This window comes from Arachis stenosperma, chromosome 9 (assembly GCF_014773155.1).
Source record: "Arachis stenosperma cultivar V10309 chromosome 9, arast.V10309.gnm1.PFL2, whole genome shotgun sequence".
Classification (NCBI taxonomy): Eukaryota; Viridiplantae; Streptophyta; class Magnoliopsida; order Fabales; family Fabaceae; genus Arachis; species Arachis stenosperma.
The window spans coordinates 98,284,954-98,298,989 of record NC_080385.1 but is presented as its reverse complement, the minus strand read 5'-3'; the positions used below and the strand labels follow the sequence as shown (position 1 = coordinate 98,298,989).

The 14,036-nt window shown below is 41.3% G+C and overlaps 1 non-coding gene across 1 annotated transcript; it reads left to right on the top strand.

Moving 5' to 3' along the window:
* The first annotated feature begins 6,809 nt into the window (after window positions 1-6,809).
* LOC130952899 (small nucleolar RNA R71) lies at window positions 6,810-6,917 on the top strand. The gene has a single exon (XR_009075073.1). It is a non-coding gene; the product is annotated as a small nucleolar RNA R71 (small nucleolar RNA).
* The last annotated feature ends 7,119 nt before the right edge of the window (window positions 6,918-14,036 follow it).

The window sequence follows — 14,036 nt, the reverse complement described above, 5'->3', positions numbered from 1 at the left end:
AATGTGATGATTATGTGACGCTCATCATCATTCTCACCTATGAACGCGTGATTGACAACCACCCCCGTTCTACATGCAACCGAGCTTGAATGTATATCTCTTAGATTCCCCAACAGAATCTTCGTGGTATAAGCTAGATAGATGGCGGCATTTATGAGGATCCGGAAAGTCTCACATTGTCTGTGGTATTCCGAGTAGGATCCTGGGAATCCGGAAAGTCTAAACTTGTCTGTGGTATTCCGAGTAGGATTCCGGTAATGAATGACTGTGACGTGCTTCAGACTCGCAAGTGCTGGGCGTTAGTGACAGACGCAAAAGAATCAAGGGATTCTATTCCAGTAGGAGCGGGAACCAACCAGTGATTAGCCGTGCTGTGACAGAGCGCGTGAGCGTAGTTTTTACTGCGAGGATGGGATGTAGCCTTTGGCCAGGTGATGCCTCCAGACGATTAGCCATGCGAGTGACAGCCGCAGAGGACCATTTTCCCGAGAGGATTAAAAGTAGCCATCGTCGAACGGTGAACCCCTTGGTGCACGAAATTGTGATCAATACTTTTCAAAACATAAACAATCCCCGGTAATGGCTCCAAAGACTTGGTGCTCAATACCATGGCATAAACACAACTTCGCACAACTAACCAGCAAGTGCACTGGGTCGTCCAAGTAATAAACCTTACGCGAGTAAGGGTCGATCCCACGGAGATTGGTGGTATGAAGCAAGCTATGGTCATCTTGTAAATCTCAGTCAGGCAGACTCAAATGGGTATGGTGATGAACGAAAATAACATAAAAGATAAAGATAGAGATACTTATGTATATCATTGGTGAGAGCTTCAGATAAGCGTATGAAGATGCCTTCCCTTCCGTCTCTCTGCTTTCCTAATGCCTTCATCCAATCCTTCTTACTCCTTTCCATGGCAAGCTCATGTAGGGTTTCACCATTGTCAATGGCTACCTCCCATCCTCTCAGTGAAAACTAATGCTCACGCACTCTGTCACAGTACGGCTAATCACCGGTTGGTTCCCTCCCCTACTGGAATAGAATCCCTCTTTTGCGTCTGTCACTAACGCCCAGCAGGTTACAAGTTTGAAGCACGTCACAGTCATTCAATCATTGAATCCTACTCAGAATACCACAGACAAGGTTAGACCTTCCGGATTCTCTTGAATGCCGCCATCAGTTCTTGCCTATACCACGAAGACTCTGATCTCACGGAATGGCTGGCTCGTTTGTCAGGCGAGCACTCGGTTGTCAGGCGATCAACCATGCATCATGTAATCAGAAATCCAAGAGATATTCACTAAGCCTCGAATGCTTGTAGAACAAGAATGGTTGTCAGTCACCTTGTTCATAGGTGAGAATGATGATGAGTGTCAATCATCACCTTCATCAAATTGAAGAGCAAGTGATATCTTGGACAAAGAACAAGCGGGATTGAATAGAAGAACAATAGTAATTGCATTAATACTCGAGGTACAGCAGAGCTCCACACCTTAATCTATGGTGTGTAGAAACTCCACCGTTGAAAATACATAAGAACAAGATCTAGGCATGGCCGTGAGGCCAGCCCTCAAATGATCTAAGAACTAGATGTCCGAAGATTTTTAAAATACAATAGTAAAAGGTCCTATATATAGAGAACTAGTAGCCTAAGGTGTACAGAGATGAGTAAAAGACATAAAAATCCACTTCCGGGCCCACTTGGTGTGTGCTTGGGCTGAGCAATAAAGCATTTTCGTGTAGAGACTCTTCTTGGAGTTAAACGCCAGCTTTTATGCCAGTTTGGGCGTTTAACTCCCAATTAGGTGCCAGTTCCGGCGTTTAACGCTGGAATTTCTGTAGGTGACTTTGAACGCCGGTTTGGGCCATCAAATCTTGGGCAAAGTATAGACTATCATATATTGCTGGAAAGCCCAGGATGTCTACTTTCCAACGCCGTTGAGAGCGCGCCAATTGGGCTTCTGTAGCTCCAGAAAATCCACTTAGAGTGCAGGGAGGTCAGAATCCAACAGCATCTGCAGTCCTTTTCAGTCTCTGAATCAGATTTTTGCTCAGGTCCCTCAATTTCAGCCAGAAAATACCTGAAATCACAGAAAAACACACAAACTCATAGTAAAGTCCAGAAAAGTGAATTTTAACTAAAAACTAATAAAAATATACTAAGAACTCAACTAAAACTACTAAAAACATACGAAAAACAATGCCAAAAAGCGTACAAATTATCCGCTCATCACAACACCAAACTTAAATTGTTGCTTGTCCCCAAGCAACTAAAGATCAAATAAGATAAAAAGAAGAGAATATGCAATGAACTCCAAAAACATCTATGAAGATCAGTATTAATTAGATGAGCGGGGCTTTTAGCTTTTTGCCTCTGAACAGTTTTGGCATCTCACTTTATCCCTTGGAACTCAGAATGATTGGCTTCTTTAGGAACTCAGAATCCAGATAGTGTTATTGATTCTCTTAGTTAAGTATGATGATTCTTGAACACAGCTTCTTATTGAGTCTTGGCCGTGGCCCAAAGCACTCTGTCTTCCAGTATTACCACCGGATACATACATGCCACAGACACATAATTGGGTGAACCTTTTCAGATTGTGACTCAGCTTTGCTAAAGTCCCCAACTAGAGGTGTCCAGGGTTCTTAAGCACACTCTTATTGCCTTGGATCACAACTCTTTTTCTTTCTTTTTCTTTCTTTTTTTTTCGGCTTTTTTTTGTTTGCTTCTCCTTCTTTTTTTTTTTGCTTCAAGAATCATTTTTATGATTTTTCAGATCCTCAGTAACATGTCTCCTTTTTCATCATTCTTTCAAGAGCCAACATTCATGAACCACAAATTCAAAAGACATATGCACTGTTCAAGCATACATTCAGAGAACAAAAGTGTTGCCACCACATCAAAATGATTAAACTGTTATAAAATTCAAAATTCATGCAATTCTTTTTCTTTTCAATTAAGCACGTTTTTATTTTAAGAAAGGTGATGGATTCATAGGACATTCATAACTTTAAGGCATAGACACTAAGACACTAATGATCATAAGACACAAACATGGATAAACATAAGCACTAAAATTCGAAAAACAGAAGAATAAAGAACAAGGAAATCAAGGAACGGGTCCACCTTAGTGATGGCGGCTCTTCCTTCCTCTTGAAGGTCCTATGGAGTGCTTGAGCTCCTCAATGTCTCTCCCTTGCCTTTGTTGCTCCTCTCTCATGATTCTTTGATCTTCTCTTATTTCATGGAGGAGAATGGAGTGTTCTTGATGCTCCACCCTTAGTTGTCCCATGTTGGAACTCAATTCTCCTAGGGAGGTGTTTAGTTGCTCCCAATAGTTTTGTGGAGGAAAGTGCATCCCTTGAGGCATCTCAGGGATCTCATGATGAGAGGGGTCTCTTGTGTGCTCCATCCTTTTCTTGGTAATGGGCTTATCTTCATCAATGGTGATGTCTCCCTCTATGTCAACTCCAACTGAATAACAGAGGTGACAAATGAGGTGAGGAAAGGCTAACCTTGCTAAGGTAGAGGACTTATCCGCCACCTTGTAGAGTTCTTGGGCTATGACCTCATGAACTTCCACTTCTTCTCCAATCATGATGCTATGGATCATGATGGCCCGGTCTAAAGTAACTTCGGACCGGTTGCTAGTGGGAATGATTGAGCGTTGGATAAACTCCAACCATCCTCTAGCCACGGGTTTGAAGCCATGCCTTCTCAATTGAACCGGCTTGCCTCTTGAATCTCTCTTCCATTGTGCACCCTCTTCACATATGATTGTGAGGACTTGGTCCAACCTTTGATCAAAGTTGACCCTTCTTGTGTAAGGATGTTCATCTCCTTGCATCATAGGCAAGTTGAACGCCACCCTCACACTTTCCGGACTAAAATCCAAGTATTTCCCCCGAACCATAGTAAGATAATTCTTTGGATCCGGGTTCATACTTTGATCATGGCTCTTGGTGATCCATGCATTGGCATAGAACTCTTGAACCATCAAGATTCCAACTTGTTGAATGGGGTTGGTAAGTACTTCCCAACCTCTTCTTTGTATCTCATGGCGGATCTCCGGATATTCACCCTTTTTGAGTGAAAAGGGGACCTCGGGGATCACCTTCTTCAAGGCCACAACTTCATAAAAGTGGTCTTGATGCACCCTTGAGATGAACCTATCCATCTCCCATGACTCGGAGGTGGAAGCTTTTGCCTTCCCTTTCCTCCTTCTAGAGGTTTCTCCGGTCTTGGATGCCATAATGGTTATGGAAAAACGAAAAAGCAACGCTTTTACCACACCAAACTTAAAATGTTTGCTCGTCCTCGAGCAAAAGAAGAAAGAAGAGAGTAGATGAAGAAGAAATGAGGAAGAGGGAGATGGTGGTGTATGCGGCCAAGGAGGGGGAGAAGTGGTGTTTTGGTTGTGTGAAAATGAAGGGGATAAGAAGGGTTTATATAGGAGAGAGGGGAGGTGAGGTTCGGCCATTATGGGTGGGTTTGGGAGGGAAAGTGGTTTGAATTTGAAGGGTGAGGTTGGTGGGGTTTTATGAAGGATGGATGTGAGTGGTGAAGAGAAAGATGGGATTTGATAGGGGAAGGGTTTTTGGGGAAGAGGTGTTGAGGTGATTGGTGAATGGGGGAATAAGAGAGAGAGTGGTGGTGGGGTCCTGTGGGGTCCACAGATCCTGTGGTGTCAAGGAAAAGTCATCCCTGCACCAAATGTTGCTCAAAATCACGTTTTGAGGCATTTCTGGCGTTAAACGCCGGGCTGATACCCATTCCTGGCGTTTAACGCCAGGTTCTTACCCTTTTCTGGCGTTTAACGCCAGTCTGGTGCCCCTTTCTGGCGTTAAATGCCCAGAATGGTGCCAGACTGGGCGTTAAACGCCCAACTGCTAGGTTTACTGGCGTTTGAACGCCAGCAACATCTTCCTCCAGGGTGTGCTGTTTTTCTTCCTGTTTTTCATTTTGTTTTTGCTTTTTTAATGGATTTTGTGACTTCTTATGATCATCAACCTACAAAAAACATAAAATAACAAAAGAAACTATATAAAATATAATCATTGGGTTGCCTCCCAACAAGCGCTTCTTTAATGTCAGTAGCTTGACAGAGAGCTCTCATGGAGCCTCACAGATACTCAGAGCAATGTTGGAACCTCCCAACACCAAACTTAGAGTTTAAATGTGGGGGTTCAACACCAAACTTAGAGTTTGGTTGTGGCCTCCCAACACCAAACTTTGAGTTTGACTGTGGGGGCTCTTCTTGACTCTGATTTGAGAGAAGCTCTTCATGCTTCATCTCTATGGTGACAGAGGGATATCCTTGAGCCTTAAACACAAAGGATTCTCCATTCACTTGAATGATCAGTTCACCTCTATCAACATCAATCACAGCCTTTGCTGTGGCTAAGAAAGGTCTGCCAAGGATGATGGTTTCATCCATGCATTTCCCAGTCTCTAGGACTATGAAATCAGTAGGGATGTAATGGTCTTCAATCTTAACCAGAACATTCTCTACAAGTCCATAAGCTTGTTTTCTTGAGTTGTCTGCCATCTTTAGTGAGATTTTTGCAGCTTGTACCTCAAAGATCCTTAGCTTCTCCATTACTGAGAGAGGCATGAGGTTTACACTTGACCCTAAGTCACACAGAGCCTTCTTGAAGGTCATGGTGCCTATGGTACAAGGTATGGAAAACTTCCCAGGGTCTTGTCTCTTTTGAGGTAATTTCTGCCTAGACAAGTCATCCAGTTCTTTGGTGAGCAAAGGAGGTTCATCCTTCCAAGTCTCATTTCCAAATAACTTGTCATTTAGCTTCATGATTGCTCCAAGGTATTTAGCAACTTGCTCTTCAGTGACATACTCATCCTCTTCAGAGGAAGAATACTCATCAGAGCTCATGAAAGGCAGAAGTAAGTCCAATGGAATCTCTATGGTCTCATTTTGAGCCCCAGATTCCCATGGTTCCTCATTGGGGAACTCATTGGAGGCTAGTGCACGCCCATTGAGGTCTTCCTCAGTGGCGTTCACTTCCTCCCCTTCCTCTCCAAATTCGGCCATATTGATGGCTTTGCACTCTCCTTTTGGATTTTCTTCTGTGTTGCTTGGAAGAGTACTTGGAGGGAGTTCAGTAACTTTCTTGCTCAGCTGTCCCACTTGTCCTTCCAAATTCCTAATGGAAGACCTCGTTTCAGTCATGAAACTTTGAGTGGTTTTGATTAGATCAGAGACCATGGTTGCTAAGTCAGAGGGGTTCTGCTTAGAATTCTCTGTCTGTTGCTGAGAAGATGATGGAAAAGGTTTGCCATTGTTAAACCTGTTTCTTCCACCATTATTATTGAAACCTTGTTGAGGTCTCTCTTGATTCTTCCATGAGAGATTTGGGTGATTTCTCCATGAAGAATTATAGGTGTTACCATAGGGTTCTCCTAGGTAATTCACCTCTTCCATTGAAGGGTTCTCAGGATCATAAGCTTCTTCCTCAGATGAAGCCTCCTTAGTACTGCTTGGTGCATTTTGCATTCCAGACAGACTTTGAGAAATCAAATTGACTTGTTGAGTCAATATCTTGTTCTGAGCCAATATGGCATTCAGAGCATCAATCTCAAGAACTCCTTTCTTCTGACTTGTCCCATTGTTCACAGGATTCCTTTCAGAAGTGTACATGAATTGGTTATTTGCAACCATTTCAATGAGCTCTTGAGCCTCTGTAGGCGTCTTCTTCAGATGAAGAGATCCTCCAGCAGAGCTATCCAAAGACATCTTGGATAGTTCAGAGAGACCATCATAGAAAATACCTATGATGCTCCATTCAGAAAGCATGTCAGAAGGACATTTTCTGATTAATTGTTTGTATCTTTCCCAAGCTTCATAGAGGGATTCTCCATCCTTCTGTCTGAAAGTTTGGACTTCCACTCTAAGCTTGCTCCATCTTTGAGGTGGAAAGAACTTTGCCAAGAAGGCATTGACTAGCTTTTCCCAAGAGTCTAGGCTTTCCTTAGGTTGAGAGTCCAACCATATCCTAGCTCTGTCTCTCACAGCAAAAGGGAATAGCATCAGTCTATAGACCTCAGGGTCTACCCCATTAGTCTTGACTGTGTCACAGATTTGCAAGAATTCAGCTAAGAACTGATGAGGATCTTCCATTGGAAGTCCATGGAACTTGCAATTCTGTTGCATTAGAGAAACTAATTGAGGTTTAAGCTCAAAGTTGTTTGCTCCAATGGCAGGGATAGAGATGCTTCTCCCATAAAAATCAGGAGTAGGTGCAGTAAAATCACCCAGCACCTTCCTTGCATTGTTTGCATTATTGTTGTTTTCGGCTGCCATGTCTTCTTCTTCTTTGAAGAATTCGGTCAGGTCCTCTAAAGAGAGTTGTGCTTTGGCTTCTCTTAGTTTTCTCTTCAAGGTCCTTTCGGGTTCAGGGTCAGCTTCAACAAGAATGCCTTTGTCTCTGCTCCTGCTCATATGAAAGAGAAGAGAACAAGAAAATGTGGAGTCCTCTATGTCACAGTATAGAGATTCCTTGAGGTGTCAGAGGAAAAGAGAAATAGAAAGAAGAAGGAGAAGAAGAATTCGAACTTTACTTAGATAGGGTTCGAATTGTGCATTAAGAAGGAGTGGTACTCCATAAATAGAAGGATGTGAGAAGGAGGGGAGTAATTTTTCGAAAATTAATTAAAATATTTTGAAAACATTTTTGAAAAACACTAATTGATTTTCGAAAGCAAAAGTGGGAAAGAAGTAAAGTGATTTTTGAAAAAGATTTTGAAATTAGAAATTAAAAAGATTTGATTGAAAACTATTTTGAAAAAGATGTGGTTGAGAAGATATGATTGGTTTTAAAAAGATGTGATTGAGAAGATATGATTTGAAAACAATTTTAAAAAGATTTGATTTTAAAAATTAATGACTTGCCTAACAAGAAAAGATATGATTCAAACATTAAACCTTTCTTAACAGAAGAGGCAACAAATATGAGATGTTCAATCAAATCATTAATTGTTAGTAAGTATCTTTGAAAAAGGAAAGAAATTGATTTTGAAAACATTTGATTGAAAAGATATGATTTGAAAAAGATTTGATTTTGAAAAACTTTGAAAAAAAATTGATTTGAAAACAAAATCTTCCCCTTAGCACCATCCTGGCGTTAAACGCCCAGAATGGTATCCATTCTGGCGTTTAACGCCCAAAATACACCCTTTTTGGGCGTTAAACGCCCAACCAGGTACCCTGGCTGGCGTTTAAATGCCAGTCTGCCTTCTTCACTGGGCATTTTTGAATGCCCAGCTTTTTCTGTATAATTCCTCTGCAGTATGTTCTGAAGCTTCAATTCTCTGTATTATTGACTTGAAAAGACACAAAATAACAAATATTTTTGGATTTTTAATAATCAAAATGCAACAAGAATCAAATAACAATGCATGCAAGACACCAAACTTAGCAGTTTGTATACTACTGACACTGTATGAGACACATAAACACTCAAGTCAAAAGAATTCAAAGATCAGAGTAAGAAATCATCAAGAATTACTTGAAGATCCTTAAGACACATGAATGAATGCATGCAATTGACACCAAACTTAAAATGAGACACTAGACTCAAGCAAGAAATATTTTTGGTTTTTATGATTTTCTAATTTTTTTGTGTTTTTCGAAAATTAAGTGAAAACATCAAAATTCTTAATGAGAATTCCAGGAATCAGTGCAATGCTAGTCTAAGACTCCGGTCCAGGAATTAGACATGGCTTCACAGCCAGCCAAGCTTTCAAAGAAAGCTTCGGTCCAAAACACTAGACATGGCCAAAGGCCAGCCAAACCTTAGCAAATCACTGCTCCAAAAGCAAGATTGATGAAAATCAACAAGCTCTTGTGATGATGAGTTGAAACCTCGGTCCAATGAAATTAGACATGGCTTTACAGCCAGCCAGATTTCAACAAATCATCATGAAACTCTAGAATTCATCTTCAAGAATTTCGAAAAAAAATAAATGCCTAATCTAAGCAACAAGATGAACCGTCAGTTGTCCATACACAAGAACAATCCCCGGCAACGGCGCCAAAAACTTGGTGCACGAAATTGTGATCAATACTTTTCAAAACATAAACAATCCCCGGTAATGGCTCCAAAGACTTGGTGCTCAATACCATGGCATAAACACAACTTCGTACAACTAACCAGCAAGTGCACTGGGTCGTCCAAGTAATAAACCTTACGCGAGTAAGGGTCGATCCCACGGAGATTGGTGGTATGAAGCAAGCTATGGTCATCTTGTAAATCTCAGTCAGGCAGACTCAAATGGGTATGGTGATGAACGAAAATAACATAAAAGATAAAGATAGAGATACTTATGTATATCATTGGTGAGAGCTTCAGATAAGCGTATGAAGATGCCTTCCCTTCCGTCTCTCTGCTTTCCTAATGCCTTCATCCAATCCTTCTTACTCCTTTCCATGGCAAGCTCATGTAGGGTTTCACCGTTGTCAATGGCTACCTCCCATCCTCTCAGTGAAAACTAATGCTCACGCACTCTGTCACAGTACGGCTAATCACCGGTTGGTTCCCTCCCCTACTGGAATAGAATCCCTCTTTTGCGTCTGTCACTAACGCCCAGCAGGTTACAAGTTTGAAGCACGTCACAGTCATTCAATCATTGAATCCTACTCAGAATACCACAAACAAGGTTAGACCTTCCGGATTCTCTTGAATGTCGCCATCAGTTCTTGCCTATACCACGAAGACTCTGATCTCACGGATTGGCTGGCTCGTTTGTCAGGCGAGCACTCGGTTGTCAGGCGATCAACCATGCATCATGTAATCAGAAATCCAAGAGATATTCACTAAGCCTCGAATGCTTGTAGAACAAGAATGGTTGTCAGTCACCTTGTTCATAGGTGAGAATGATGATGAGTGTCAATCATCACCTTCATCAAGTTGAAGAGCAAGTGATATCTTGGACAAAGAACAAGCGGGATTGAATAGAAGAACAATAGTAATTACATTAATACTCGAGGTACAGCAGAGCTCCACACCTTAATCTATGGTGTGTAGAAACTCCACCGTTGAAAATACATAAGAACAAGGTCTAGGCATGGCCGTGAGGCCAGCCCTCAAATGATCTAAGAACTAGATGTCCGAAGATTTTTAAAATACAATAGTAAAAGGTCCTATATATAGAGAACTAGTAGCCTAAGGTGTACAGAGATGAGTAAAAGACATAAAAATCCACTTCCGGGCCCACTTGGTGTGTGCTTGGGCTGAGCAATGAAGCATTTTCGTGTAGAGACTCTTCTTGGAGTTAAACGCCAGCTTTTATGCCAGTTTGGGCGTTTAACTCCCAATTAGGTGCCAGTTCCGGCGTTTAACGCTGGAATTTCTGTAGGTGACTTTGAACGCCGGTTTGGGCCAACAAATCTTGGGCAAAGTATGGACTATCATATATTGCTGGAAAGCCCAGGATGTCTACTTTCCAACGCCGTTGAGAGCGCGCCAATTGGGCTTCTGTAGCTCCAGAAAATCCACTTCGAGTGCAGGGAGGTCAGAATCCAACAGCATCTGCAGTCCTTTTCAGTCTCTGAATCAGATTTTTGCTCAGGTCCCTCAATTTCAGCCAGAAAATACCTGAAATCACAGAAAAACACACAAACTCATAGTAAAGTCCAGAAAAGTGAATTTTAACTAAAAACTAATAAAAATATACTAAGAACTCAACTAAAACTACTAAAAACATACTAAAAACAATGCCAAAAAGCGTACAAATTATCCGCTCATCACCCCTATACACAGCTTGCCATGGAAAAGAATAAGAAGGATTGAGTTGAAGCAGTGGGAAAGTAGGCGTCCTTGAGCCATACAGTATCTCCATATGCTTATCTGAAATTCCCACCAATGAATCTGCATAAGTATTCTATCCTTTTTTATTTTCTGTTTATTATTTATTTTAGAAAATCCATAATCAATTGGTTTAATCTGCCTAACTGAGATTTACAAGGTGACCATAGCTTGCTTCATACCAACAATCTCTGTGGGATCGACCCTTACTCGCGTAAGGTTTATTACTTGGACGACCCAGTACACTTGCTGGTTAGTTGAACGGAGTTGTGAATTCAACTGGTGCCATAATAATGATTTTATACAAATACAAAGAACATAGATCACAATTTCGTCCACCAGCCACCTACCAACAGCTCGTCACTAAGATTTTTAAAGATCTCTCCGGAACAAAACTAGAGGTCTACATCGTCAATATGCTAGCCAAAACACAAGCGGGCAAGGAACTCATCGACGACCTAAAGCTTGTATTAGTACACTAAGGAAACACCAAATGTGCCTCAATTCGACTAAGTGCTCTTTCGGGATAAAGGCCAGGAAGTTCCTGGCATCATGATTACACAATGAGAAGTTGAGGCAAACCCAAACAAGTGTAATGCTATCCTCGGGATAAGCAGCCCTACAAACCTCAAAGATGTCCGAAGACTAACGGGACGACTTGCCTCCCTCTCTTGCTTCCTTAAAGCCTCGGCTCAAAAAGCCATCCCATTCTTCAGATTTATGAAAAAAGGCATAAGGTTCAAGTGGGAACCCAAATGCAAAGAGGCCTTCCAGGATTTTAAAAAAGTACTAGCAGATCCCTCTATACTGTCAAAACCAAGAATGGGAGAAATGCTTTACCTCTACCCAGCCAAAACAGACGAAACGCTAGTTGTAGCGCTCATCCAAGAGGACGAGCAAAAGACATAGAGCCCCGTATACTTCATAAGTAAAGTCTTCCAAAGTGTTGAGACATGATAATCCAAAATCGAGAAACTTGCAATCGCACTATTCATGGCATCCCAACGCTTTCAACGATACTTCTAAGGCCACACCATCACAGTCTGGATGGATCAGACGGTGAGGTAAGTGCAAAAACCAGACCTCGCAGGGCGAATGCTCGCCTAGTCAATTGAGCTAACGCAGTACGAGATCAAGTTCAAACCCAGGAATGCGATAGAGGCCTAGGCTATGGAAGACCTCATAGCTGAAATGACCTTAGGATGAACCCACTGAAATATGGAAGCTCCATGTTGACGGCTCGTCAAATACCAACTCAAAGGGAGAATAAATAATACTCGAAAATGAGCACGGGGTCACAATTAAACAATCCATTTGATACGAGTTCTCGATCTCAAATAACCAGGCTGAATATGTAACCCTTTTAGTCGGGCTGGCACTGGCCAAAGACGTCGGCGCAAAAATGCTAGAAGTCTGTAGCGACTCCCAGATAGTCAGCTCCCAAATAAACGGGGACTACCAAACATGGTATGCCCTGTTACAGCAATATTTGTCTAAAGTCAATAAGCTAACCTCCAAGTTCGACGAGGTGACCATACGACACATTCTTAGAGAATGAAACACAAGGGCCGAGTTGCTTTCAATACTTGCAAGTACCAAGACGGTCCCAGCGAACCGATCACTTATCTAGGAAGTTATGAAAATGCCATCGGTTGCGGCTACGACCATGGCACACCTTGCCATGCTAAATCAGCACTCCTGGACCTTTCCAATTCTTCGATGCCTAACCGACGGTAGCTTACCTAAGGACCCGAAAGAAGAAAAACGTGTAAAGCGAAAAGTCCCCAAATACACCACCATAGTGATGCGTGAGCATCTTTCTTGTCTTTTCCTAGTGAATTTGCATTTAAATTATTTAGTTTAATCAAGAATTAATTATCTTTTAGCCACTATGGATGCTACTTTGAGTTTCGTGTAATTTTGTGTATTTTAAGTAGCATTTGGCTGGATTTGATGAAAAGGAAGCTTGCACAAATGGAAGGAGCTCAAGAATTAAAGAAGATGATGAGCGAGGAGCGACGCGTGCGTATACCTGATGCGTACGTGTGATTTGCAGCTTTCCATGACGACGCGTGCGCGTACCTGACGCGTACGCGTGAAAAGCGAATTTGTGCAGCGATGCGTGCGTGTACCTGATGCGGACGCGTGACACGCGAAGAAGACCACCGACACGTACGCGTGACATGCGCGACGTGCAGAGAAAGCAGAAAACACTGTGGGTGATTTCTGGGCCCCATTTTGGCACTCAAGTAAAGCGCAGCTCTTTGCCAAGTTAGGCGCAGATCCAATGAAGCCAAGTGGTCCCCACGTTACAAGGCGTGGATTATTTAATTGATTCTGATTCAAATTTGAATTTGAAAATAGGAAAAGATATTATCTTAATTTTAGATATTAGATTTTACATTAATTAGGATGAGATATAAAAGACAAAATTAATTAGTTAACGACATTCGGTACTTTTACAGTTTTACCAGAATCCTTATTTTCTTCTCTGAACCATGAGCAACTAAACCCCCATTGTTAAGGTTAGGAGCTCTGTCTATTTGTATGGATTGATTCTATTGTTTTTGTCTTTTAATTCATGTTTTGATTTATAAGTCAAGAATTGTTTTCACTCTTTATTTTATGAATTTGAGTGGAACGAAAGTATGACCTATGTTCTAATTGTGTTCTTGTATAACTTGGAAAAGTTCTTTACTTGAACAACAGCTTGAAAACAATTTTTCCTAAATTTTAGTTATTTAGATTTAACGAGATACGTGACATATAATCCCCTTATTTTTGGGTAATTAGAATTTTTGTGGCATACAAACTGGAATTTGATCATGCAGCTTCTAATTGGAATTAATTGACCAAGGGATTGGCAGTTAATGAATTTTAGAGGAGACCAGAAAGGTCTAAGGAATTAGGGTCTAGTCACATATAGTTTGCCATGAATTAAATCTTACATGATTAAAATAAACTAATAAGAAAAATCAATCCAGAAAATAGATATCTCTGAAACCTTAACTATTTCTCCATATATATTTCACAACTTCTTTACTGCTTGCATTATGAAATTCTTAATTATTGTTTAATGCTCTTTGAATACTAAAACACTCTTTTCTGCTTGCCTAACTAAGTAAATCACTTAACCATTATTGCTTAATCCATCAATCCTCGTGGAATCGACCCTCACTCACCTGAGGTATTACTTGGTACGACCCATTGCA